Here is a 24,676-nt window from a genome sequence, read left to right on the forward strand (position 1 = left end):
TATTCTTCTAAGAACTTTACACTCAGTGATCTAGCTAGAGGGCCGGAAAGAGAATAAGAATCAACTCCTGATTTATTTTAGACTAATCATGAAGCTAGTCAGTCACCATGAAATTGCACAGAAAAGAGAACAAGAAAACAGAAAGAGGTCAGGCCTTCTGTCACTGAAATCTAAACAAGAACAGGCTTCTAGCCAGAAACCCTGCTTCCCTTCATCCAGGTCTCCTCCCCATGCATATAACCTGTCCTTTGCAAGGGTAGGTCAGGACATGCATTGTGGGGTTTGAAAACAGAACCAGTTATAGCTACTTAAAATCCATATTTGCAGTGTCTACTTGCTATTTCTCTCCTGTATTTGCATCGGGTGTAAAATTACTTGCATTTTACAATCTAACACCTTTTTCCATCATTTAATATTTTTATAAAATAAACAAATTATTACCATGTCATGACTTAAAATCCAAATTCCAGAGTATTGGAAAAAGAGGTTTTGGTCATTTCTCTCTCTCTCTGCTCTTAGTTTTTTCTTTTAAATTAAATGTAAACTTTTAGTTTTGGTTGTGAATTTGCCACTACATCACTTGGAAAACCCCATGGCTTGCCAAGGATGTTATAAGATGCTACATTTGAAGTACAGATTACTGGATGAAAGCAGCAGTTAATGATTGAACATTTCAACACCTTAAAATAAGGTGTTCTCTTTTTGCAATATATTCCTGGTGTGGGTTTAAGTACTTATGCCAGTTAGCACTAGTGATGTCAAATTTAAGGGTTGAAGAGGAAATATCAGTAGAGGACAAAGTTGTTCCTTCTGTATTTGAGATAAAACTATTCACCAAGATGTTGCACTTTTAAAAGATCACTCCTTTATTTCCAACACCTTCCCCTCACCCCCCCCAATATCCCAAAATAACAAAGGTAGGCTTTTTTGCGTAATTAATATATTACATTCTCACACACACATATGATTCACACATATGATTCACTTGTGTGTGTGTGTGTGCGTATATATATATATATGTATAAGAATTTTGCTGCAGGCATCTAAGGCTTAAATACATAATGGTTTGCAAAATGGAAAATTATACAAGACTATAAATTTTTAGCTTATAGGCAGCTAAATTTTGTTTGCTGCCTCTGAGCAAAGCCCCGTCATCTCTTTAAATCTAATAGTTAAAATGACAGTTCAGTCAATGTTGTTCACCATTTCTCTACCAACATCTTTTACTTAAGTACTCAAACGCAGCAGACAAATATAATAAAGAACAAGCCAATCCTTCATTGTACGCATCTATCACGATTCTAATATCTGCAAATAAAAATGGCTGCATCTTGATGCTTAATAATATTACAGAGAGTTGAATCATTCCTTCACTGGTCTCTGTCACTGTGTTTCACTCAGAGCTAAGGTCAGATTGTAGTTGTACACTTCATACACAGGTAGTCTTTCACCTAATTTCTCTCAGAAGAGCCTCTTCTGACAGAAACTGAAGACACCAAGACTCTCCTCTAAAACAATAAGAAATAGGATGCAACAACTGGTTAAACCGAAAAACTGTCTTTGCTATTCTCAATTTAAGCAAACCACAAATTTAGCTTTGAAGTTATTCACTCTATAAATTTGGTCATAAATCTGAATATTAGAGAGGTATTTTGTATTTCAACAGACTGCAGCAAGAGTACAGTTAAAGAGAACTTCCCTTAGGCTCCACAAGAAAGCCCAAACTATAACACTAATTTTTTCTTAAAATGAAAGTTCACACTCCACATCCATTTTCTTTACAAGAACTGCTAAGAAGCAAAGAAGGAGGCTTAAGCTACTTCAATTCAGTAGAGTTTTCTGACAGTGTTGGGATTTTCCCCCCTATCCTATACTGAGATGCCTAGTGTGGTCTAGTTAACAATCTTGAGTTCTGCTTTCCATATATTCCAAATGAATACTTTAAAAATTTATCCTTTCAAATATTTTAGAAACTACTATCAAATCCACTGCATTAGTGCAAAGTAAAATTCCCCAAGGTAATATTTAATGAATAATCTCTTAAATTGGAACAAGCCAGTTTTCCCATACAACCACCCTGTAGATTAACTAGACAAATTCTGTACTTGTAACAATGCCAAAGTCTACAAAGAGATTTTTAGTTTTATGTTTCTGTTGGTGGCTGTTTTTTAATATTATTTTTTATATTTGAATGGAACTCATAATTAGTAACAATAGCTATTTTTAGTAACAACACAACCTGGCTTGCAATTAGCCAGAATGCAGTGGCAGGACCCATGAATGATTCCCGTTTCCAAAATCCTCTGCAAACAAAACAGCATCTGCCTGTCACACTACTGGCACTATGAAAGCACTCAGAAGTCTTGTATCTCTAAGCATTACAGCCCCATCTACTCTTGGGAACTTTAGAACAAATTGTTACACTGCTGGTGTACCTTAGCGGTGGGAGAAAGGGCAGACAAGGCTTCAGTGTTTCCCTAATACAGCCTAAGGTTTTTACCTACTCTTGCATGTTTAGCAGCTCTATCAGGAATACCTGAACAAAAGAAAAACCAACCAAACAGGGCAATCAGTTGAGCATTGCTCTTACAAAGCCTTTTACCAGAGCTACCACAAGCTTGTGAAATGGAGCAGCATTGCAACAGCAGGTCCAAAGCTACTGTACAGAAGCCAGCTTTTCTTGAGACTCCCTGGTTTTGGTTGTGGCCCCTGGAAATTCTTGAGGCAGTGCAAGGTTTAAAGGAGATTGTATTCTGGCCAAAGGGGCATGCTGCTTTCCTAAAGTCAGTATGAGGATGAGTAAGACTGGGGACAACGACACTGGAATTCAAAATCAGTGCTTAACAACTAGGGAAACAGATCACTCTAACATCTGAGTGCCTCAGGTAGGAGATAAGAGTATGGTATTCTTATGCGATTAAAGGGAATTATAAATTGGAATAAAGGAGAAAGAGAAAAAAAAAGTTGTTTGCAGTGTTTTTTCCCTCTAGCAGTGAAGATTTACTGAGGAGTACAGCATGTGTCTGAGTGCTATACCTAGTAAACCTGAAATGAAGCAATTTTAAGATAGCATATTAAATATGTTGCATGAAGTTTCATTCTAAAAGCATAATCAAATAAAGATTATTCTTACACCAAAATCAAAATCTGAAATGGTGAACTAAGCAGCCTGAGAAAGCACTAGTGGCAAAATCAAAGGGTTGTAAACCATTAAGTGGACAGGAAAGATATGACCTACAGTCCTTGCCTACCATCAGCAAGCATTTTAAGAACATCAAGCATTAAAATCTGACAAGAGGTTTTAAAGGCTCTCTCTTCCCTCGAAAAGCTGTGTATTTATATCACTGTAATGCTCTTGGGCCCAAACTGACTTATGAGCTGGATGACCAAACTGTTGTGCAAGCTCAGGAAGAACGTCACTGGCCAAGACAGGCTGGGACCTTCAGCTCAACAACTAAGGAACAATCCTGCTTTTGGTGGCTGGGGAAGTAAGACAATTGTAATTTCATCACTGTGATTATTTATTGGTTTTGTGTAAAAAGTAAATTATTTTTATAATTTGGGGTATTTAATACATTTAATATCAAGACAACTAAAGACAACAAATGTTATTACATTTGTCCTTTGTTCCATTAGCCAAGCAAAAGAGAATGAATATTAAGAATTTTATGCCAAAATACTTTTCCCAGAGAAAAAGGGGAAGAGATGTTGGGGGTAGTGTGGAAGCAGCCATCTTGTTGCTTTACATTTATTTTAACCTAGTATCAACAGTAAACAAATCTTCCCTCTCCTAATTCATATTAAACATTGCCATTCTTTTACTTGTACTGCATTTTGCACATTTCTATTTTAAAATAGGTCTGAAAAACAAAAGTGATTTCAGAAGTGTTGCTTAAAACAATTGTACTGTAATTGCAATTTTTTTTTTTTTTAGTACTATACAGCTTACTACCATTACGATCAAGAAACCTGGATCTGCAAGTGGAATTATAAATAGAACCACAGAAGAAACTGACTTTTTCAGCTTTGGTAAAAATATTTAGACTTATAATTTCTTTCAAAGCTGGAAAGCTGATTTGAAGAAAAGGACCTCGAGTTTCATATGGACACCAAGCTGAACACAAGCCAAAAACATGCCGCATGGACAAAGGAGGCCAACTTCCAATGTCCCAGCTGCAATTAGAAGTGTTGCCAGCAGGTCACAGAAGGTGATCCTCTGTCTCTACTCAACACTACGGAAGCCACATCTGGAGAGCTTTGTCCAGTGTTGAGCTTTCCAGTACACAAGAGACATGGAGCTCCTGGAGTGGGTCCAGCACAGTGCAACAAAAATGATTAAGAGACTGAAGCATCCATCGGAGGAGGGAAGGCCAAGAGAGCTGGGACTGCCCAAAGAAGAAAAGATTCATGGGTATCTTATCAGTGTATATAAATAGCTGAAGAGAGGGTGTGAAGAGGATAGCCAGAGGCTCTTTTCAATGGTGCCCAGTGAGAGCACTGAGACAACAGACACAAACTGAAACACAGGAAGTTCCATTTGAACATCAGCAACCACTTTTTCACTGTGATGGCACCTGAGTACTAACACAGATTATCCAGAGAAGTTGCAGAGTTTCCATCCTTGGAGAATTTCAAAAGCCATCTGGACACAGTCCTGGGTAACCTGTTATAGGTGACCCTTCTTGGAGCAGCAGGGAAGATGACCTCCAGAGATGCCTTCCAATCTCAATTATTCTTTATTTAATATCCTATTTCAAAGCACAGCAATTAAAAAAAATACAACTTCATAAATATAACCAATATGGGTTAATTTATAAGAATTCATGATACTTTGAAGCAAGAGTTGTCACTGTGCAAACTGCTGTTTAAACACTTCTGACAAGGCTAAGGGAAAAAAAAAAAAGGCGTTCTGAAAAATCGTGACACACTCTGCTATGAAATTACACTATCTTTGCTGGCACACAAGTAACAGCTCCAGGCTGATCTCCAAATGTGAAATGCCCATGGATCAAGGCTCTTTACCTTTGACTGGCACTTAACACACGTACTTTAGCCCCTCCAGCTTCTGCTGCAATATACTTTTGTGTTTGTAGCCTTACCAAAGGAGCATACATGAACCACACTTGGCTTTTTATGGTTCTTATTATCCAAACAGCTTAGCAGAAGACTTTATGATTCCCAGCTAGAGAAGTGCTCATGAGTACATGCATGTCTGAGTACCAAAAGGTCCTGCCAGACCACTGAGCTAAAATCTGGTTTTACTTGCAGATAGCATTTTTTGAGTATTGACTCAATGTAGAAAAAAAAATAATTTCACCAATATCACAGAATCTTATTAGTACACTGCTGATGTTATAAACCCTTTGTTACTAAAGGTTTAGAGAATAAGTGCCACTGGTACAAAATATTAATGACTTACCTAAAACAGAAGGAGATGCAAATGTAGCACAAGGGCTAAAGAAGACATAATTTACATCACAAAAATGTATGACAGCATATCTTATTATTTTTTAATGAAGAGGATATTGCCATAACAGCTACTAAACGAGGCTCTGCTTAACATGACTGTTACCTTTTTCCTCTCAAAATTATATGACAAATCAGAATATACACAAAACTCTTACTCTGGTAGAATGCAAAGCTTGGCAGATTTTCTCCTCTAAAAAGAGGCAAGAAGTATTCCTCACTATAAACAGCTAATGTGCATGGCTAGTATGTCTAGGAAGTTTATTTCTGTGAGGAGTTTAGCAAGGAAAGACATGGATTTCCAGGAGGAACTACAGACAAATGCTATTACATTTAAGATATTGGTAACCACACTGATTCACTGATTTTGTCAAAAAACCTGAATGGAACATTTCTGCTCAAACAACAAACCCCAAAAAAACAACAAAACAAAACAACAAGAAGAAAATCTACTTAAAGAAACTTGAACTACCAAGCAAAATGGCTTGTACCCAAAATTGTAAAAGGAAAAATCTACATGGGTAACTGTATTATGTAAGGAAGGGTTAACTCATATCCTGAATGAGCCAAAAATACATGATTACAATTATTATTTAGCAGAAGAGGCTCATAAAACAAGGTGTTTGACAGTACACCTACAATTCAAAAGGGAAAATGAGACCCAAATGAACAAGTGTCAAAATAGTATATTGCTCTTATGAAGTGTTCTCTTGGAGACAAAATAAGAATAAAAAAAATTAAAAATACGAATGGGGTTCTAGTGCTCCTATTTGAATACAGGCAAATTAAGATGTATGTCCATGTAAATTAATGCTGCAAGGAAGAATGGCTGCTGCCATAAGCTCTGTTGCGAAGCACAAGAGCATATGAAAAATGGAGAAGCTGTTAAGATTTGAAACCTATCAAAATTACATACAAAGTATGTATTTGACATTTGTATGAAAAACATTTTAGCCCTGCTCCCCAGCATCTTCTCTTGTTTAATAATTGTAGCTACTTTCTCTTAGTTCTGTAGGTCATCCATAAGGGTTAAATGAAGTAATATTTTATCACACTAAAGGAGATCGCAACACATAGGATTCTACACCTTTTAAAGAAACTGCCTTCTGAAGGCCTATGTTTTCATAAGAGAAAGAGTTCTGTAACACCATCTGGTCAAGGCATATTACTTAGAAAATGGCAACTAATTTAAAATACACAATAAAATAAAAACCCCAAACAAACTTATTTTTCTTTCTACCCTTCCCCACAAAAATGAAAAAGAGTCAAAGTAACATTCAAAGATGGCTCTACAGGTTTTGGACACATGTATCAGAACTAAATAAACAGCATACAGTATGTAAGCCCTTTTTGTAGTAGTTTATGGGATAAGATGGACATGGAAGATGATTTTTGATCACTTCCACAGCTGCCTGTTCACAACAGAGGACTGCTGGTACCAAGGACTCCTGGATTGGATTCCATCCAGTTTTAGGCAGATGGGTAACATAATTTGAGTGGTCAGATCGTGGTACTCATGTACCCTCCAAGTTTAATGGGCTTCCTCCAGAAAACCCTAAATTTGCCTCATTTTTAAAAGCTGACAGCCATAACTCCAGAAATATCCACTTTCCATCCTAGTCCGTCTTCCCTTCTCTGCATATATTCTCATAGTTTTTTGCTTCTTCCTTACCCCAGAATTTCTGAAGATCCACAGGAATCTCTTCATTCAATTTATAGCACAGAACTGTCTGTACCCTCTTTTAATTCTGTGAAATCATTACTTGTTTCTTACCAAGCTACTGGGTACTGATGCCATGTATTAATTCTGATTTGCTTACCATGGAAACGTGTAGAGAAAGGTTAAAGAGCCCACAAATAAAACAAGAGAAAGAGGTTTAGTTTGGTTTTTTTTTTAATAAGAAAAGTTACCATTTCTTTCCAACCTTGCAAAAACAAAGGAACAACTAAAACAATGGAACACAAGCTTTTCATTTTCTTGAGCTCTTCAGCAAACTTAGGACAAGCACAAGTCTGCAGCCTAAGGCAGAGTCCACTGAAACTAAGACAACTTGACACTTCCAGTAAATGTCATCAGACAACATCCATCCAGTCTATAATTTTTTTTTTTTTTTAAATGAAGCTTACAGATTCAGTTGCACTTTTCATTTTCCTGGGAAAAGCAATGATTACTACAGTTTAGAACAACAATTTATGGAAAGATTTTAGGATTTTAGGTAATAGTTGTATCTGAACAGGTCAGAATTCTCTCTTCTCTCAGAGCCATTTTCCTCCAGTCTTATATGCTCACAAAGTCCAAGTATCAAGTATTGCAATTGCAAGTGCAATTAGATCACTCTCATTGTCCAAACTGGTCATCTAGTTACTGAGGTTATGGACGGCAGGACTGAAAACCCTGTTAACAGATGTGAATACATTAATAAAAAAAGCCATTTTGTAATAAAGCTCTTGACCACTAAAATAAGATGAAGGTAACTAACACATCCCTCATGAACAATTTTAGCTACCCTAAGGTATAACAGGATGTACTAGACATGCTATTTTCAAACAAACACCTGTGTACTTCTTATTCCACTGCTTGTTGTATTTAGGAATAGTACCCCATAAATGTTCAAAAAGCTATTATTTTCCTCCACCTAAGAGCTTACATAGAAAAAATAAAGGACAAAGCTGTTATACTTTCTCAAACACATCAGAAAACATTGTCACAGATTTTTTGTATTTACTCTGTCTGAATTTCTGTCAGGTTGTCCTGGACTACAGACCCTTTGGGCTGGGTCCATCTGTAATGAGCACAATTCAATGAGTTGCCTGTTGGTGTAAAGAGCTTAGGGGGTGAGCTGCTACATAGCCTTGAACTTTTGGCAACACATTATGGTAAAAAAAGCATAAGATACACTGAGCTTACTCACCTAAAATAACATTTAATATTAGGTAGGCAAGCACAAAATTTAAATTTTATTCTTATCACATTAAAAGAAATTTTAAAAAGGTACAGGTCATTTCTGGCATGCATTCCCACTCAGCCTGCACAGAAAAGGAACAGAACCTGGAACCAAATAAAGCATATCCACACTTTTAAAAATACTCTTCCTTTAACAGCCTTGTTGAGCTGTGAGATTGCTAATGAATGTTGTATACAAACAACATTCATGTGTTTAAACCCATGTGAATTGAAATTGTGTATCATTCATTGATATTGTTAAATCTAAAGCTTGTCTCAACATGTACATTGACGTGTCTTTTCAAGGACTTTAACCAGACAGTATGAAACAGATCTTGCAAAGGAAATTCTATTCTAAGAAAATCCCTAATGCTAAATTTCTACTTTTAACATAATAAGAAAACAATAAATATCCAAAAGGATGTTTCGAACACACACAAATGGACAAATCATAAATGTCGGCACCAACAAAACAGAAAGACTACAAACCAAACTGCAAAATGCTTAACAACACCAACGTCAGAGTAAAAAAGAAAGTCCAAATGAGCCTTAAGAAAGACAAGCTTGTGAACTTGAGAAAGTTCTATTTTATAGAACTATTTCAAAGGTGTATGTTCACTAACCAAAAAAAGAAGCTACCATTCCCTTGCGACACAGCACCACGTTTTGTGGCTTGAACCAGTCTTTTCCGTAGTTTTAACAAACCATGACTATTTCAGAGAGAGGAAGTAAATTGAAATAAAGACAAATGCAAATATTTCTATTACAATAATCCATCAAACTAGAAAAAACAAAAGATTAATAAGATTACTCAAAATGTTTCAATGGTATGCCCTTTATATTTGCCATACCTCAGCATGAATAATGTAACTTACATAGCCATTATATAATTGTATGATTATGTTTGATAATCTCAGTAATAATTGGCAGCATAACCAGCAGTCTAAGCATAGAAATAGGTGATTCATGAGCCCTAAGATCAAAATAAAGGAATTCTAACAGTACATCCCAAAAAGTGTAACTAAGCCTTGATTTACTACATTCCCCACTCCAACTACTGCTAAAGTAGCATTCTTCACAAGTTTCTACAAAAAGCTGCATGTAATGAATACATGGGTAGTGTACGAACATAACACAGAGCAAAGCAATAATAAGGCACTGAAAAGCCTCTGAGTTCAAAATGAAGATTATTTAAGTTCCATTACTTGCTGCTATTCCAGAAAAAAAGTTTAGAAACTTGTAAACAACTGCACAAAAAAAGAATAAGGAGTATACATGCATTCCCCCGCCCCATCAAATATGTAATAAACCAAAATAAGAACAAATTTGTTATAAGTGATAGTTAGTCATGAGAACTACAATAATCTCTGCCTATTCAGCTACTTAAAAGGGATCCACCAGATACATTCTCCTTGTTTTGGCAACAACGTAATCCAAAACAAAGGGTTACAACAGAGATGATGAAATAATGAGACAATTTAGTGTTATAATCACATCTCCTTGTTTCCTCTTTGGACTTTTGAAACCATTAATAGCATTAGAAGGCTAATGGCCTTAAACTGGTGAAGGATAGGTTTAGATATTAGGGAGAAGTTCTTTACTCTGAGTGTGGTGAGGCACTGGAACAGGCTTACCATAAAAGTGGTGTATGCTCCATTTCTGGACATTTTCAAGGGTGTCTTGGATAATGTGGGAGTGTTTATGTTGGTTTAGTCCGGGCATCCCCCTAAGTTCTGTATGTTTGGTTTACCCCAGTTGGCGCCCTCCCTGTTTTATGTTAATTTCCCTATGTATCGGTTTTGTCTCCTCCCCGGGCCCTGTCTGTCACTCTGGCACCCCTCCCAGGCTTCTAGAAAGTTCTAGCCAGGGGGCCAGGTGATTGGTCCTGGGATTGGAGCCCCTCCCTTACTTAGTTACTATTGACTCTTGTTAATGTCTGTTACCCTGTTAGCCCTACCCTTCCCTTCCCTGGTTGGTTCCTTTGTAACACCTCCCTTGACCGCCACCCACCCATAAAATCCCCTGCACAGCCCTGGCTCGGTGCCTTAGAGCTGGGCTCCCCTGGATGGTGAGGACCTCCGCCTGGAGGTACAATAAAACCTTCTGGACTTAACCCTGCTCTAGGCCTGCCTCCTTTCCTCCGCCGCCTGCTTCGGTCCCTGTGGTCCCCCGGAAGGATCCACGAGCCAGACCTCCGGTCACTCCTAAACCGGAGGCTGGTCCCCGCAGCCTGCTGTGTCCAGAGCTGACCGGGCGTGGCTGGACCTACTCGTAGTGGACACAGAGGCAGCTTGGCGCCCAACGTGGGGCCCTTCGCTTCCGCCGGACCCCACGGGAGTGACCGATCGCTTCGGCGAGTGCGTCGTGGGACGTCAAGCTACCCCAGTAGTAGCGCGCTCCGTTTTAGTGAGCCGCGCTCCTGGGGACGAGGACGGTAGCTCTGCCTGCGCCAGCGGAGTCGTCCTCGGCGGAGGAATCGGTTGTCTGGAGCTTGCCTGATTCGCCGACTGGGTAAGTATTTTCCCCTGTGGGGAAATACTCGAAGCCGGTAAAGGCTTCTAAGGACCTGCATGGTCCCTGGCTCTCGAAGAGCCAATTGTAGGCTGCGCAGCCCCGGAGCAAGTGTTTGCTTGCCTCCGGTTTGTTCCGGCGTTTCAGATTTTATTTCGGTTTACGCTCCAGACCTTGTGCTGCTAGTAAAATGGGCGCTAAGCTCTCCGCAGCACAGAAGGAGGTATACTTCCAAGTTGTGGGACTCCTGGGGGGTGGGGGAAAAAATTTTTCTAAAGGGTGTTTGAAACAGTTTGTTCGGTGGTTGTTTTTGCACTTCCCTCGGTGCTCTCCAAATTCAGTTTTAAGCGTCTCCTTTTGGAACGCTGTGGGAACGAAATTGGCACAAACCGATTCGGCCAAAGAGAAAAACTTGGAGAAATTTTCTTTCCTCTATCTACAAATTCGTTCAGCTTTAAATAAGAAAAGGGAGAGGGAAGGGCAATCAACCTCGAATTCCCCAGTTATTACCCCTAAACCGTCTCCCAAACCCGTATCCCCTAAATCGGGCATCTTGAGGGGAGCAACCCGTGATACGCAGGGTTGCTACCGACTCCCTGGCTCTCCTCGAGATTCCCGAAACCCCCGCCCGGACAGTCCTGGCCAGACTGCCTGGGGCTCCCGTTCCCCAGTTTCCCCAGTTCTTAAACCCCGAGTTCGTTTTAGTTTCGCAGAAGGTTTAGAAAATGGCCTCCTCGCCCAAGGAGGACAAGATGGCGGGTACCACATGGCGAGGACCCCCTCTTGCCCTCCTTCCCCTTCTTCTTCCCGAAACCCCTTTCTCCCAAGTTCCAACCCTTTCCGCCCTGACCCCTCCCACTCCCAAGTTGGGGCCACCCCTTCTACCCCTCCCACCTGTCACCGGTACACGCCCCCATGTCCCGCCCCCAGAAGTTGTGCGTCCACATCCGGTTGCCACCCACTTCCTGCTTCCGGTTCCCACGCCTGCCCTTCCGGTTCCCACGGTGACTGGCCGGAAGGGGGAGGGCCTGGGGACCGGAACCCGGAACTGGATCCCATTCCCTCAGCCACTCCGGTTTCTTTTCAGAGGTCCAGGAGAGGGGGAACCACCCATGTCAACTGGGAACCCCTCTCCCACCAAACAATAAAGGAGCTTTGCAAGGCACAGAAGGAATTCGGGAGAGAGAGCGAATATTTTCGCGGCCTGTTAAGGGCAAATCTCTCTGGAGCAGTAATGACGCCGTATGATTTGCGTCAACTTTTCTCGTGCCTGCTTTCCTCAGCGGAGTTTCTGCTTTGGAAAGCGGCATGGGAAAGGGAGCTCCGCAGGCTCCTTCCTGTGCTTTTGCAAAGCCCAGACACGGCCGTTGATGCCGATAATCAGGAGTTGTCAATGGACCATTTGAGCGGCGAAGGGGATTGGGCTTTGGCGCCTAAGCAGGCCCACGGTCTGCCTTTGGAGGCCCTTCAACAAATCAAAGAAGCGGCCACCAAGGCATTCCTGGGCCTGCGGCCCGACGCGCCTGTGGAGTCCTACTCCCGAGTCCGGCAATTGCCTACCGAGTCGTTCCTCAAGTTTGTCGAAAGGTTAACCCGAGCCGTAGAATTGCAGGTTAAGCAGCCGGCGGCCAGGGAGGAAGTCATAGCGGAGATGGCCATGGTAAATGCGAATCCGCAATGTAAGGCAGCCATCCTGAGTCTCCCCCTGGACCCCCCGCCGACCATCCAAGCCATGCTAGAGGTTTGTGCAGCTAAGGCGCCACACCTGCAACCTGCGAGCTCGGAAAGACAGAGACCCAGAGGGACGGCCTCGGTGGGAGCGGCAACGAATTACTCCACCGCGGACCAGAGGAGGACCCCGGGCCCAAATAATAAGACACCGCCAACAGCAACCGGCCAGAAGAGAGCGTCGCAAGCGAAGAACACCTGCTTTCTATGCGACCAACCGGGACACTGGACGAGGGACTGCCCGCTCAAGCGGCAGTTCCAACAATTTAAGAAGGAACAGAGACCTGGGGGACAAGAAGGCCAAAGGCCTCAAAAAAACTGAATGGGGAGCGCGCGCCCGCCCCGCGTGAAGACAAAAAAGGGGCGGGACGCGAGGGGGAGGGGGAACTCAGACAGGAAAAAGATGACAGGACACGGCTACCGGACTTGACAAAACTACCTGACTTGACTTCCTTCTCTGACGGTTCTTTCAGGTTGCAGCTGTTGACACCGCTACACCTGAGAGACAGCGAGTGGCATACCGCACCGGTGAGCACTGGTGAGCTGAGGACAGAAGATCAGAGCCCCAGCAGGTATGTCATAGTCGGAGATGTTTCCTGCACACCGCAAGAGATCGAGGTCGCTCCGGGACTGTTAACATCTAGTCCCGAAGGGCCCGTTCTCTGGCTGCGCTGTGTCCATCCACCCCTATTTCTGTCCAGGGGGCAGACTATCGCCCAGGCTTTCCCTGCAGAGGGGTCTCACCCAACGGTGTGTGCAACACACGTTATAGGGAAAGGGAAGCCTCGGGTGGACTGCAAGATTAATAGGGGGGAGGAAGTCCTGCACATCAGGGGGCTTCTGGACACAGGGGCAGATGTGACGATCATTCCCACCCGGGAATGGCCGCCACATTGGGAGTTGCAAAACGTGTCAGGACACGTGCAAGGTGTCGGGGGCATTCAATTAGCAAAACAATCGAAGAGCATCGTGCAAATTAAGGGACCGAGCGGGCAATTGGCCAACGTTCGTCCGTTCATACTAGATTACAAGGAACCCCTCTTGGGGAGAGACCTCATGCAGCAATGGGGGGTCTCAATTGACCTACCAGACCACCCGCGAAATTTTGAGGTGGCGGTCACTGAGAAGCGCCCTACCCAAAAATTGAATTGGAAAACAGACCAGCCTGTTTGGGTAGAGCAGTGGCCGCTCTATGGAGAAAAATTAAAGGCGCTTGAGAAGCTCGTGGAGGAGCAGTTACAAAAGGGGAATATCGTAGAATCCAACAGCCCCTGGAATTCCCCTGTCTTTGTTATTAAAAAACCTAACAAAGACAAGTGGCGGCTCCTCCAGGACCTTCGACAAATTAACGATGTGATTGAGGACATGGGCTCTCTCCAACCAGGGATGCCGTCTCCGACGATGCTCCCCCAAAATTGGAATTTGGCTGTAATAGATATCAAGGATTGCTTTTTTCAAATTCCCCTACACCCTGACGATGCCCCGCGTTTTGCCTTCTCGATTCCCGTTATTAATCGAGAAGCCCCAAGGAAGAGATATCATTGGAAGGTGTTGCCGCAGGGCATGAAGAACAGCCCAACCATCTGCCAGTGGTACGTCTCTTCCTTGCTTGCCCCAGTACGCGCAGCAGCAAAGGGGGCCATCATCTTTCATTATATGGATGATGTCCTCGTGTGTGCCCCCGACGATGACATGCTTGCCAATGCGCTTGACCTGACAACCCGTGCGTTGGTTGCTGCGGGGTTTGAGCTCCAGGAGGAGAAAATTCAAAGGATGCCACCCTGGAAATACCTGGGCCTAGAGATCACCAAGCGGACCATTGTGCCGCAAAAATTGGCCATCAAAACTGACATTAAGACCTTGGCGGATGTCCACCAGCTGTGTGGGTCCTTGAACTGGGTAAGGCCGTGGCTGGGTCTGTCCACCGAAGACCTAGCCCCCCTTTTTGATTTGTTAAAAGGGGGAGAGGAGCTTAGTTCTCCCCGGACGCTTACCCCAGAGGCTCAGACAGCTCTTGAGAAGGTGCAACAGTTAATGTCCACCAGGCAGGCAAGCAGATATAGGCCTGACTTGCCGTTTAAGTTTATCATCCTGGGGAATCTACCACACCTCCATGGGGTTATCTTCCAATGGGAAGATAAGGGGAAGAAGAGCAGAAAGGACCAGGACTGGAGAGATCCCCTCTTAATCATAGAGTGGGTATTTCTCAGTCATCATCGGTCCAAAAGGATGACGCAGCCACAGGAGCTGATGGCTGAACTGATCCGGAAAGCTAGGGTCCGGATCAGGGAACTATCGGGATGTGATTTTGACTGCATCCACGTACCAATTCGGACTAAAACGGGCCAAATTACCAAGGCGATGTTGGAGAGCTTGCTTCAGGAATGTGAGGCATTGCAATTCGCTCTGGAGGGCTACACAGGCCAAATTTCCTTACATAGGCCAGCCCACAAAATTTTCAATTCGGAAATGCAATTTGAGTTGAATACCAAAAGTGTTCGGAGTAAGGAGCCTTTAAAGGCCCTGACAGTTTTCACGGACGCGTCCGGGGCGTCCCACAAGTCAGTGGTGACTTGGAAAGACCCCCAAACTCAGCGGTGGGAGGCAGACATTAAAGAGGTGGATGGGTCGCCTCAGGTAGCTGAGTTAGACGCAGTCGTCAGGGCTTTCGAAAGGTTCCCCGAACCCCTAAATTTAGTAACTGATTCGGCTTACGTTGCAGGAGTAGTCTCCAGAGCTGAGCACGCCGTGTTGCGTGAGGTCTCCAACATGGCCTTGTTCGAGTTGCTCTCAAAACTGATAACACTAGTCTCCCACCGAGAGCAACCTTTTTACGTGATGCATGTCAGATCACATACAGACCTGCCCGGGTTCATTGCAGAGGGCAACAGGAAGGCAGATGCCCTCGCTGCGCCAGCTGCAATGGCCCCAATTCCCAATGTGTTTGAGCAGGCCAAAATCAGCCATCGGCAGTTTCACCAGAACGCTCCTGCCCTGGTTCGGCAATTCAATCTAAAGCATGACCAGGCCAGGGCGATCGTGGCTGCGTGTCCTGAATGTCATCAGTTGGCTCTTCCCGCCATCAGTACCGGCGCGAACCCCCGTGGGTTAAACAGCTGTGAGGTGTGGCAGATGGACGTGACACATGTCGCTTCATTCGGTAGAATGAAGTACGTACATGTGTCAGTTGACACCTTCTCGGGAGCAGTCTTCGCCTCTGCCCACACTGGGGAAAAGGCTAGCGATGTCCAAAAGCACTTAGTGCAGGCATTCGCTACCCTGGGCATCCCCAAAGTCATTAAAACAGACAATGGCCCAGCGTATACGTCCAGGGAGTTCAGGAGCTTCCTGCAGCAATGGGGAATAGAACATAAGACCGGCATCCCCTATTCCCCGACAGGCCAAGCCATTGTGGAAAGGGCCCATCAGAACATCAAAAGGATGCTCCAGCGCCAGTGCTCCTCCAAGGGGCTGCAGTCACCGGCAGTCAGGCTCTCAAGGGCGTTGTTCACACTGAATTTCCTCAACTGCGCCTTTGAGAACCTGAACCCCCCGATTGTGCGGCACTTCGGGCGGTCCCAACAGCTGCAGCCAAGAGAAAGGCCTCCGGTGTTGGTTAGGGACCCGGAGACCAGGGAGATACAGGGGCCCTATGAGTTGGTTACCTGGGGGAAAGGGTACGCGTGCGTATCCACCCCCGAGGGCCCTAGGTGGATCCCATCAAGGTGGGTGAAACCATGTGTCTCCCAAGCCGTCAGGAAGGGCAGTCCAATACCCCCTAAGACCGGGGTCGGTTAGCTGTGTCCCTCTCTGAGCCCCAAGCCCCAGTTACCCCAGTTGAGGATTCCCAATTTTAATATTTCCGTTGTGAGTCTGTTTCAGTTCAGAAGATGTCGGAGATGGATCCCGTACCCCGCGTCCGAACAGTCGCCAAAGTCCTGCAGCTCGTCACCGTTCTGCATATTCTCCCATGGCCTGCATCTGCGTGGATTGTTCCCCAGCCGGCAGCCAATGTTTGGTCAGTACTAGCGCGTACCATGGGTCAGGACCATATTTGCCTGTCTACCGCTGCGGCCCAGAACCCCATGGCCACGTGTCTAGTGGGGATCCCTCTCGGGCAAGAGGAGTTTGTCACTCTCTCCAAACTGCTCGAGCCCACGCAGGCTCCAACAACTCCGTCCCGGAATAAGCCACCTGTCGGCCCGCTCTATCCTCGGGTACCTTCTCGGAGACGCCCTATAAAACCATTTAGTTGGAATCGTAGGGGGAAGCGGGAAACTGACAACCCCCTCGAGAGATGGCTGCCCCGGCTCTCTAGGGCCAGTAGCGAGCCCCAGGAATTAGACCTCCTGGGGTCATATCCGGCTCGCTACTGCGTCCAATTTCAGTTCGGGTTGTCCCCGGACCAGGAGGCGTTTAAGATCATCGCCCCAAATCGCCGGGAGTACAACGCAGCCAAATGGTGTCTGGGCGTCAGTAAAGTGACAACAGAAAATCCGCATCGGTCACACCCGAGAAGGTTACCCCGGGGATTGTTTCTCATCTGCGGCGACAGGGCGTGGGCAGGCATCCCCTCTCGCCTCTTAGGAGGCCCATGTACAATTGGCCGTTTGACGCTGCTTACACCCAACCAAACTTTAGTCAATCATTGGGAAATCAAAAGAAATCAAACGAATCAAACCCTCGAATTGGTACTCAAAAAGCGTGAATTGGCCGAACTGGACCAGGAGTGTGATTCCGAAGTCATTCACTGGTCCAGACCAAAAGGGGTTGCGATCACCGTACTTTTGCCATGGGTGGCCGCAGCCAAGGCATTAGGGGAATTAGGCCATCTAGAATGTTGGGTCGCTAAGCATGCCAACCTTACATCAAACGCCCTGAGCGACCTCCTAAAAGACGAGGAACTGACCAGACAGGCCACCCTACAAAATAGGGCGGCCATCGATTTCCTTCTTCTCCTCCACGACCACCGGTGTGAGGAGTTCGAAGGGCTATGCTGCCTCAACTTGTCATCAAGGGCCGAGAACATCCACAAAACCATCGACCGAATGCAGGCCATGGTAAAGCAAATTCAGCATGAAACGGGCGACTGGCTCAGTAACATCTTTAGCGGATGGGGATTATCCGGCTGGACCGGATCCATCCTCCGAACTGGACTATTTTTGTTTGTCATTTTATTGGTTGTTATAATCATGCTTGGACTAATGAAAGGACTGATAACGAGAGCGATTAGGAGTGCATCCTCCCCCGAGGTGAACCAAGCGGAGCTCCCAGAAGACTACGAACTGGACCCAATAGCTCCTGAAATGTCAGGGTTTGGGGATCTTTACCCCGATTCGGAGTATTATCCCCAACCCAGGTCTGTGTCATCATAAAAAACTAAAAAGGGGGAGATGTGGGAGTGTTTATGTTGGTTTAGTCCGGGCATCCCCCTAAGTTCTGTATGTTTGGTTTACCCCAGTTGGCGCCCTCCCTGTTTTATGTTAATTTCCCTATGTATCGGTTTTGTCTCCTCCCCGGGCCCTGTCTGTCACTCTGGCACCCCTCCCAGGCTTCTAGAAAGTTCTAGCCAGGGGGCCAGGTGATTGGTCCTGGGATTGGAGCCCCTCCCTTACTTAGTTACTATTGACTCTTGTTAATGTCTGTTACCCTGTTAGCCCTACCCTTCCCTTCCATGGTTGGTTCCTTTGTAACACCTCCCTTGACCGCCACCCACCCATAAAATCCCCTGCACAGCCCTGGCTCGGTGCCTTAGAGCTGGGCTCCCCTGGATGGTGAGGACCTCCGCCTGGAGGTACAATAAAACCTTCTGGACTTAACCCTGCTCTAGGCCTGCCTCCTTTCCTCCGCCGCCTGCTTCGGTCCCTGTGGTCCCCCGGAAGGATCCACGAGCCAGACCTCCGGTCACTCCTAAACCGGAGGCTGGTCCCCGCAGCCTGCTGTGTCCAGAGCTGACCGGGCGTGGCTGGACCTACTCGTAGTGGACACAGAGGCAGGATAAGGCTTTGAGCAACCTGGTGTAGTGGAAGATGCCCCTGGCAGGGGGGTGGAACTAGATGACCTCTGGGGTCCCTTCTAATGCAAATAATTCTATGATAAATTATGGTTTTGGGTGGAACTTCACCTTAACGAGGAAGTTAGGATGGAGCGAGCTAAGTCAAATTGCACAAAATATATGATTAGAGTACCAAGAAAGCAAGTGCAACATGGTGCAATGGAAGCTCAAAACAGTTTCTAGACAGTAGAATCCAAGCAAGAAGTGAAACAACAGCCTTTTAGCTGAAGTCAATAATTGAGACAAAAATGTCACGTAGGAACCACTAAGAAGATTCTTTTTTTGCTGCAGCTCTGACTTGTGTTGCACAGCTTTACTAGATGAAACTGATTGCTACCCACTGTAAAAGTGTTTTAAGTGGCTATTTGCCACTTCTATTATACAAAATAGAGTATAATAGCTTATAAAATATAAGCTAAAGTACAAAACTAAAAAATCTTACTAAATTAATGATATATACATTAAGTCATTCCAAAAATATTTGTGTCCCTGTATTTAACAGTACTGGAAATGAATCCTGACTGTATAATTGAAGAAATACAACCAGAAAATTAAATATCTCTGCTCAGAGAGACAGAATACTTTATATATTCATTAACATACAGAGAAATTAAACTGATAGAACAAATAGGTATAGATGGAGAAGATCAAATGCGAGGATTTTAATTTTGCTGTTTCGTTAGTACCCATGTGTTTTATTACAGAACTTTGCTCTTATTGCAGCAACAGAAGGACCTTCTATATTCATATTCCAAGGACAGAGTCTACTATCAAAAGTGAGGATTACAAATAATTTTCTCTTATTATAAACAACAATGAATTTTGAGTACTTTTATCTGCAAGGATACTATTCAAGTAACTCAAATAAGCCAGGAGAAGTCATTAACTGTTTTATTAGCTGAAGAAAAGCAATCAGCATTTTATTATGCATGCTGAAAAGCAAGGTCAGAAGACCAACAGCATATTACAAGTAACTGCTTTAGTGGTGCTAACAAATAATCTCTAAATTTTGAGCCAAAATTTTCACTATTTAGCAATTTAAGCCTCAAATATTGGCTGTATCATACAAGTACATCTGACAGAATTCTGTACATTTCATTCAAAACCCAACACTGGGAATGCATTTATCACATATGAGCTTTACATATGAGGGCTCTGCTTCTTAAATTTGGTTGCTCAAATATAAAGAAGTTATATTGACTTGGAAGAGAAGAAAGAATCTTCTCTAGTCATGCAGCAATTCCTAGACAGATTCATTTGTCTGTAAGTTCAATAATACTGGGAGGAATGGATAAAAGACGTTTTTAGTCAGCAAGTTCTTAAAAAGACTAATACTAATAGAGAGAAGCAATTATTTGAGTAGAAGAATTCTAGAACTGTCACTAGGCAATTTTAGATACCATTAGGTAGCTACATCCTTGTAGCTCATCCTTGTTTTCTTTACCCCTGTGTTGACTGGGAAGCATCGTATGGCCAATACTCAAGACAACCATCTGTATGAGGCCTTTTCACCAAAGACCAAGTGAAAAACTTGATATTGCCTATTCTAAATAAAAAGATGATTAAAAAAATACCAAAAAAACCCCCAGCTGACACAGTTGTTTCTTTAGGAAGCACCAAAAAAGGTATTGCCTAAGAGTTATTTAAGGGGAAGAAGAGGGAGCTAAAAATGCCAGAACTCAAGTAACCAAAGTGAAGTAATAGATGTTTCAAAAGTCAGTGACATGAAAAGATTGGGAGTGAAAATATGGCTTGTATAAATTGTCCCCTGCCAAGTAAATAACATTAGCAGAGAAAAGAAAAGAAAGAGAAAATGAGAAAAGAAAAGAAGGAGAAAAAATAAAATAAGGGACGCAGAAGGAGTAGGAAAGAGAAAGGAAACAGTATTTCCTTTTCCCAAACAAGAAGCAGACACATGAGGAAAAACCAGGTGCCCGTCATCAATGAGAAGCATAATCACAACACACATCAATGTTTAACATGCAATACTTATGCTGTGGTGTTCTATAATACACTGATTTTTTTCCTGGATTAAAAGAGAAGTATAAAATCTTGTAGCCAATTTTAAGTTAGAAAAAAATTGGTTAGATTGGTTCCAATTAAACCCAGAGTAAGATAGAAATTTTTCATTTTTAACTGTATATTAAGTAATTTCCAGCAAATACAAGTTATTGTATCAAAATCTATATCATATTAACAGTTTTAACAGGTGGAAAACTGGTAAGCATCATGAAGGAGTGGAAAGAATGGTTTTAAGAAGTATTTCCAATGAGTAAGCAGAGACAGCTGAAAACGCACAGCAATCAGATTTCTTTTAATCTTTCCTGAAACTACTCTGCAGCATGATCTTAGGAGGTCCTTTAACAGAGACTTGTGAGAGAACATAAAACTACTGACAGTTCTGCACTATCTCCTACTAATAAATCCAAGGCAACTTGCATACCTACACTATAATTTTTGTTATAAGCACTTTAAAGTAATATCATCTGGCACTGTTGCCAGAATCACTCTCCATCCTTCTCTTGCCCTGGTCATTCATTTCCATCATGCACTTTTCTCCACTGCTTCTGCAGCTTTGCAGTGATCAACATTAGGAAAGCTGATGTGAATCAAGAATAATCCAGAAGAAAGAGCAACTTCAATCCAGAACAATTATCCAACCCTAATCAGTAAATTACTGTCACAAGGCCCTCCCATAACTACCCAAAGTAGTTCTGTAGATATGAACTTACCACAAGCTCCTGAGCAGTGTCTGACCACGTCTATCTGTGTTTGATTCACTGTCAGCAACGGCTGCCAAACTCTCATCGACGTAAATCCAAATGGATCACAGAAAGGGGTCAGTCATTTTACAGCCCAGTTGGAGCTTGCCTGCTTATCTACATTACATATGTATTTTGAGATTAAGACACAACTGACAGTATGAACACCCAGGATTTAAGTCACAAAGTTTGGCACGTTTGTCCTTTTTCTGCAGTATAAACATAAAGAGAAAATTTAATACTCAAGTTTTTTGGCTTCATATGTGCAGAATTATGGGGACCAAGCATGTGAAAAACTAATGAAAAAAAATATTCTTCCTCCCAAGAAACATATTTTCTTTCTCTGAATTCTTATGGCAAGAGGTTTTGGCCCTCCTGGTATTAGTAAAGCCCAGCTGACATGCTAACAAAACGAACAATTTCCTTTATGTAATGACTGAATACACAAAAGGAAAGCACTCTTGATTCCAGAAGGTGCAAAGGGATTAACTCTGGTAGCACAGAAAATAAGTATTCTGAACACTAAAAACTTCATCCCATAATGTAGTGAGAGAAACCAGAAATTACAAGAAATACTATTGAAAATACATCACAAGAAGAGAATCAATTATAAGCACATATAATCTGCACATAGCTTTAAATCTGTGTATCATTAATCCATGCAAAAGCTAATATTTTCCGTGCAGATATAAAAGAAACAAGTACTACAATCCTGCACATTAAAATATTGATACAGCATATATGGCCAAACTCATGAAACAATAATTTTACAATAAATTAGCACTAAAGACTAAAGTCCTACTGTATGAATTTACAAGTCTGAACACAAACTACTGTAAGCATCAGGAAGGGTTAAGAGTACTCAGTCTGGATCTTTTCACTGGAAACAGCAGCTTCTGTTTGGAAGAAGTTTAATATATACCAAACAAATGTGATTTGCCTGAAGTGATTCATCACCTCACCTTCATTGATGCATAGTCACCAATACTCAAGGAAATATCACCCAAAAAAGGTTTTAAAATAGAAAAGTAGCCTTTCAAAACAATGTAGAAAAATTCACTTGGCAACTGAACCTTTTCTGCTACAAAACATTTATTCATAATAAACAAAAACTGAAGAAATGACCACACTGTTAACTAAGTACTTGTAAAGGAGATGCTTTAAATTGATATCAGTCAATTTATTGGTAAAACACATTCTCCAAACTACAGTACTAGTGGCGTCATGAACCACTGTTCCTTGTAACCACCCCCCCCCCCCCCCCCCCCCAGTTTATGCTCCTGCATTATTATGCCAAGCGCATAAGGGAGAGGAAATACAAATCTTCTCTCTAGAAAAGAGGAAGAAGGAGAAAAAAAGCCCCAAACATGAAAACCCTACAAGTTTTGCAGCTATTAATCGTTTAATAAGGATCATTATTTACAGAAAGTCATTCAGCATTTATTGAGAATGCAAGGAAATACAAAATCCATGGATTTCAAACATTAAACATTGGGTTCCAGTAAACTGGCACTCAAAAGAAAAAAGATTGCACTCATGTAAGCATTTTGACACAGACAGACGATGCATCTCCAGGAGACAAATTAAAGAGCGATGCTCCATTGAACAGTTATGTGATAGGAGTACACTGTACTATGCAAAGCATATAAATGCTACATAGATCTCTCATTTTTTTTATTTCCTTATTAACTGCAAGATGTTATTCATAGGAGATGTCTAAGCAGCCCTAAATCTAGAGCTCTATCAGTGATTCAGCATCTGTAGGTCTGCAGCAAAAATTTTTTGCTTTTGTGGGATAATGGGAAAGCAGCTATGCACCTAAATCCAGCCTGAATTCTTCTCCAGTCTTGGGGTACAATTCCCCTGCCTCCTTTGTGTCAACTTAAATCAGTATACAACTGTAAAGAGAACTTGTTGTGCAACCAAAACAGAAAACCCATCCTCCCAAAAAGATTGTTCTGACAGATCAGTGCCCCAACTTACCTTCAGTCATGTGCCTCTTACATCTAGGGCCAAGGCTGTGTAGGTGAATGCAAACTGTGCCTTTCATTGGCAGCCCAAAACTATATTTCATCATTAGAAATGCAGGTTTACATAGGTTTTTAAAGACTTATCTAAAATATTCATTTTGGGGAAGGCATGTATGTATAAAATAATTTTTTTTTATTCACAGGAAAGCCATAGAAGTTGCTCTATAGTCTACACAAATTTTTTCATTCTAAATAGACTGCTCTTTTGTTGTTTACTACTTTAACTCGGTAAGGCAGTAAAGATTTAAATCAGACTGAAACTGATGACCAATATCCTAGCCATTTGTCTAACATAAAAATCCATTTGTTCTTCCTGCACACTCCGGAAACAAATAACATTATCCCTTTGCTTTAAGGGACCCAGAAACCAAGAAAAAACTTCTGTTGCATTTGGCATATTTCAATCACCATAGATCTATTTATACATGTACTTCCACCACCAGGTGTTAACCCTGGGAAAGTCTCATTCAGTCAGGGTACTGCTGCTACAGCAGTGTTTTCCAGATAAAACCAGGAGTGCATACATTCAGCTGAATGAGGATTTTGAAAAAAATGGAAGTTAAAAACAAAAAAAATCAAGCCATGAATAACTTCACACAGCTAGAGGTTGAGAGCACCACAGCCTTGTTTCAGATATGAAATAAATACTTTTATAATTTTAAATTGAAATTATCCCTTTAAGTTTATTTATGCATTTACTCTTCATACTCATATTCCAGCTTCCTCAGCAGCATACACACAGTTAAAACTCGATGCTTATTAGAATAGACTTCTGGTGGGAAGTGCTAAGAATTCACCCCACTGCCTACCAATCTATCCAGAAATCTGTTCTCACTCCTACTTCCTCCTGTCTGTTCCTTTCTGAAACAGCAGTAGGGGGGTTGGGAGTTTGCCTTTCCTCTACTGGATCACAGTTGTGTACATGAACTATACCAGACCATATGGCAATCTCTCTCAACTCATAAGAGGCAAAACAAGCTTCCTACCAAGCCAATCTGAAGAGAAGCAGGCAAGAGCGAGAGCTTACAGATACCAGTGTCCACATGCCATGTCCACATGTCACAGAGACCAGTTACTACATCTTGCCTATATCAGAAACATAGTGAAGATGGGTTTTCCTTTCATGATGGGAAAGCATTAAAGCTTTAGTGAACACCAAATTGCAAAACTCCCGTAGGAG

At 42.7% G+C, this 24,676-nt stretch overlaps 1 protein-coding gene across 2 annotated transcripts in view; it reads right to left on the bottom strand.

Annotated features, from left to right (window-relative positions):
* Positions 1 to 24,676, bottom strand: part of SPRED1 (sprouty related EVH1 domain containing 1) — a 67,199-nt gene that overhangs the window by 24,521 nt on the left and 18,002 nt on the right. The window lies entirely within an intron of this gene.

The sequence above is a fragment of the Aphelocoma coerulescens genome, chromosome 5 (assembly GCF_041296385.1).
Source record: "Aphelocoma coerulescens isolate FSJ_1873_10779 chromosome 5, UR_Acoe_1.0, whole genome shotgun sequence".
NCBI classification, from domain to species: Eukaryota; Metazoa; Chordata; class Aves; order Passeriformes; family Corvidae; genus Aphelocoma; species Aphelocoma coerulescens.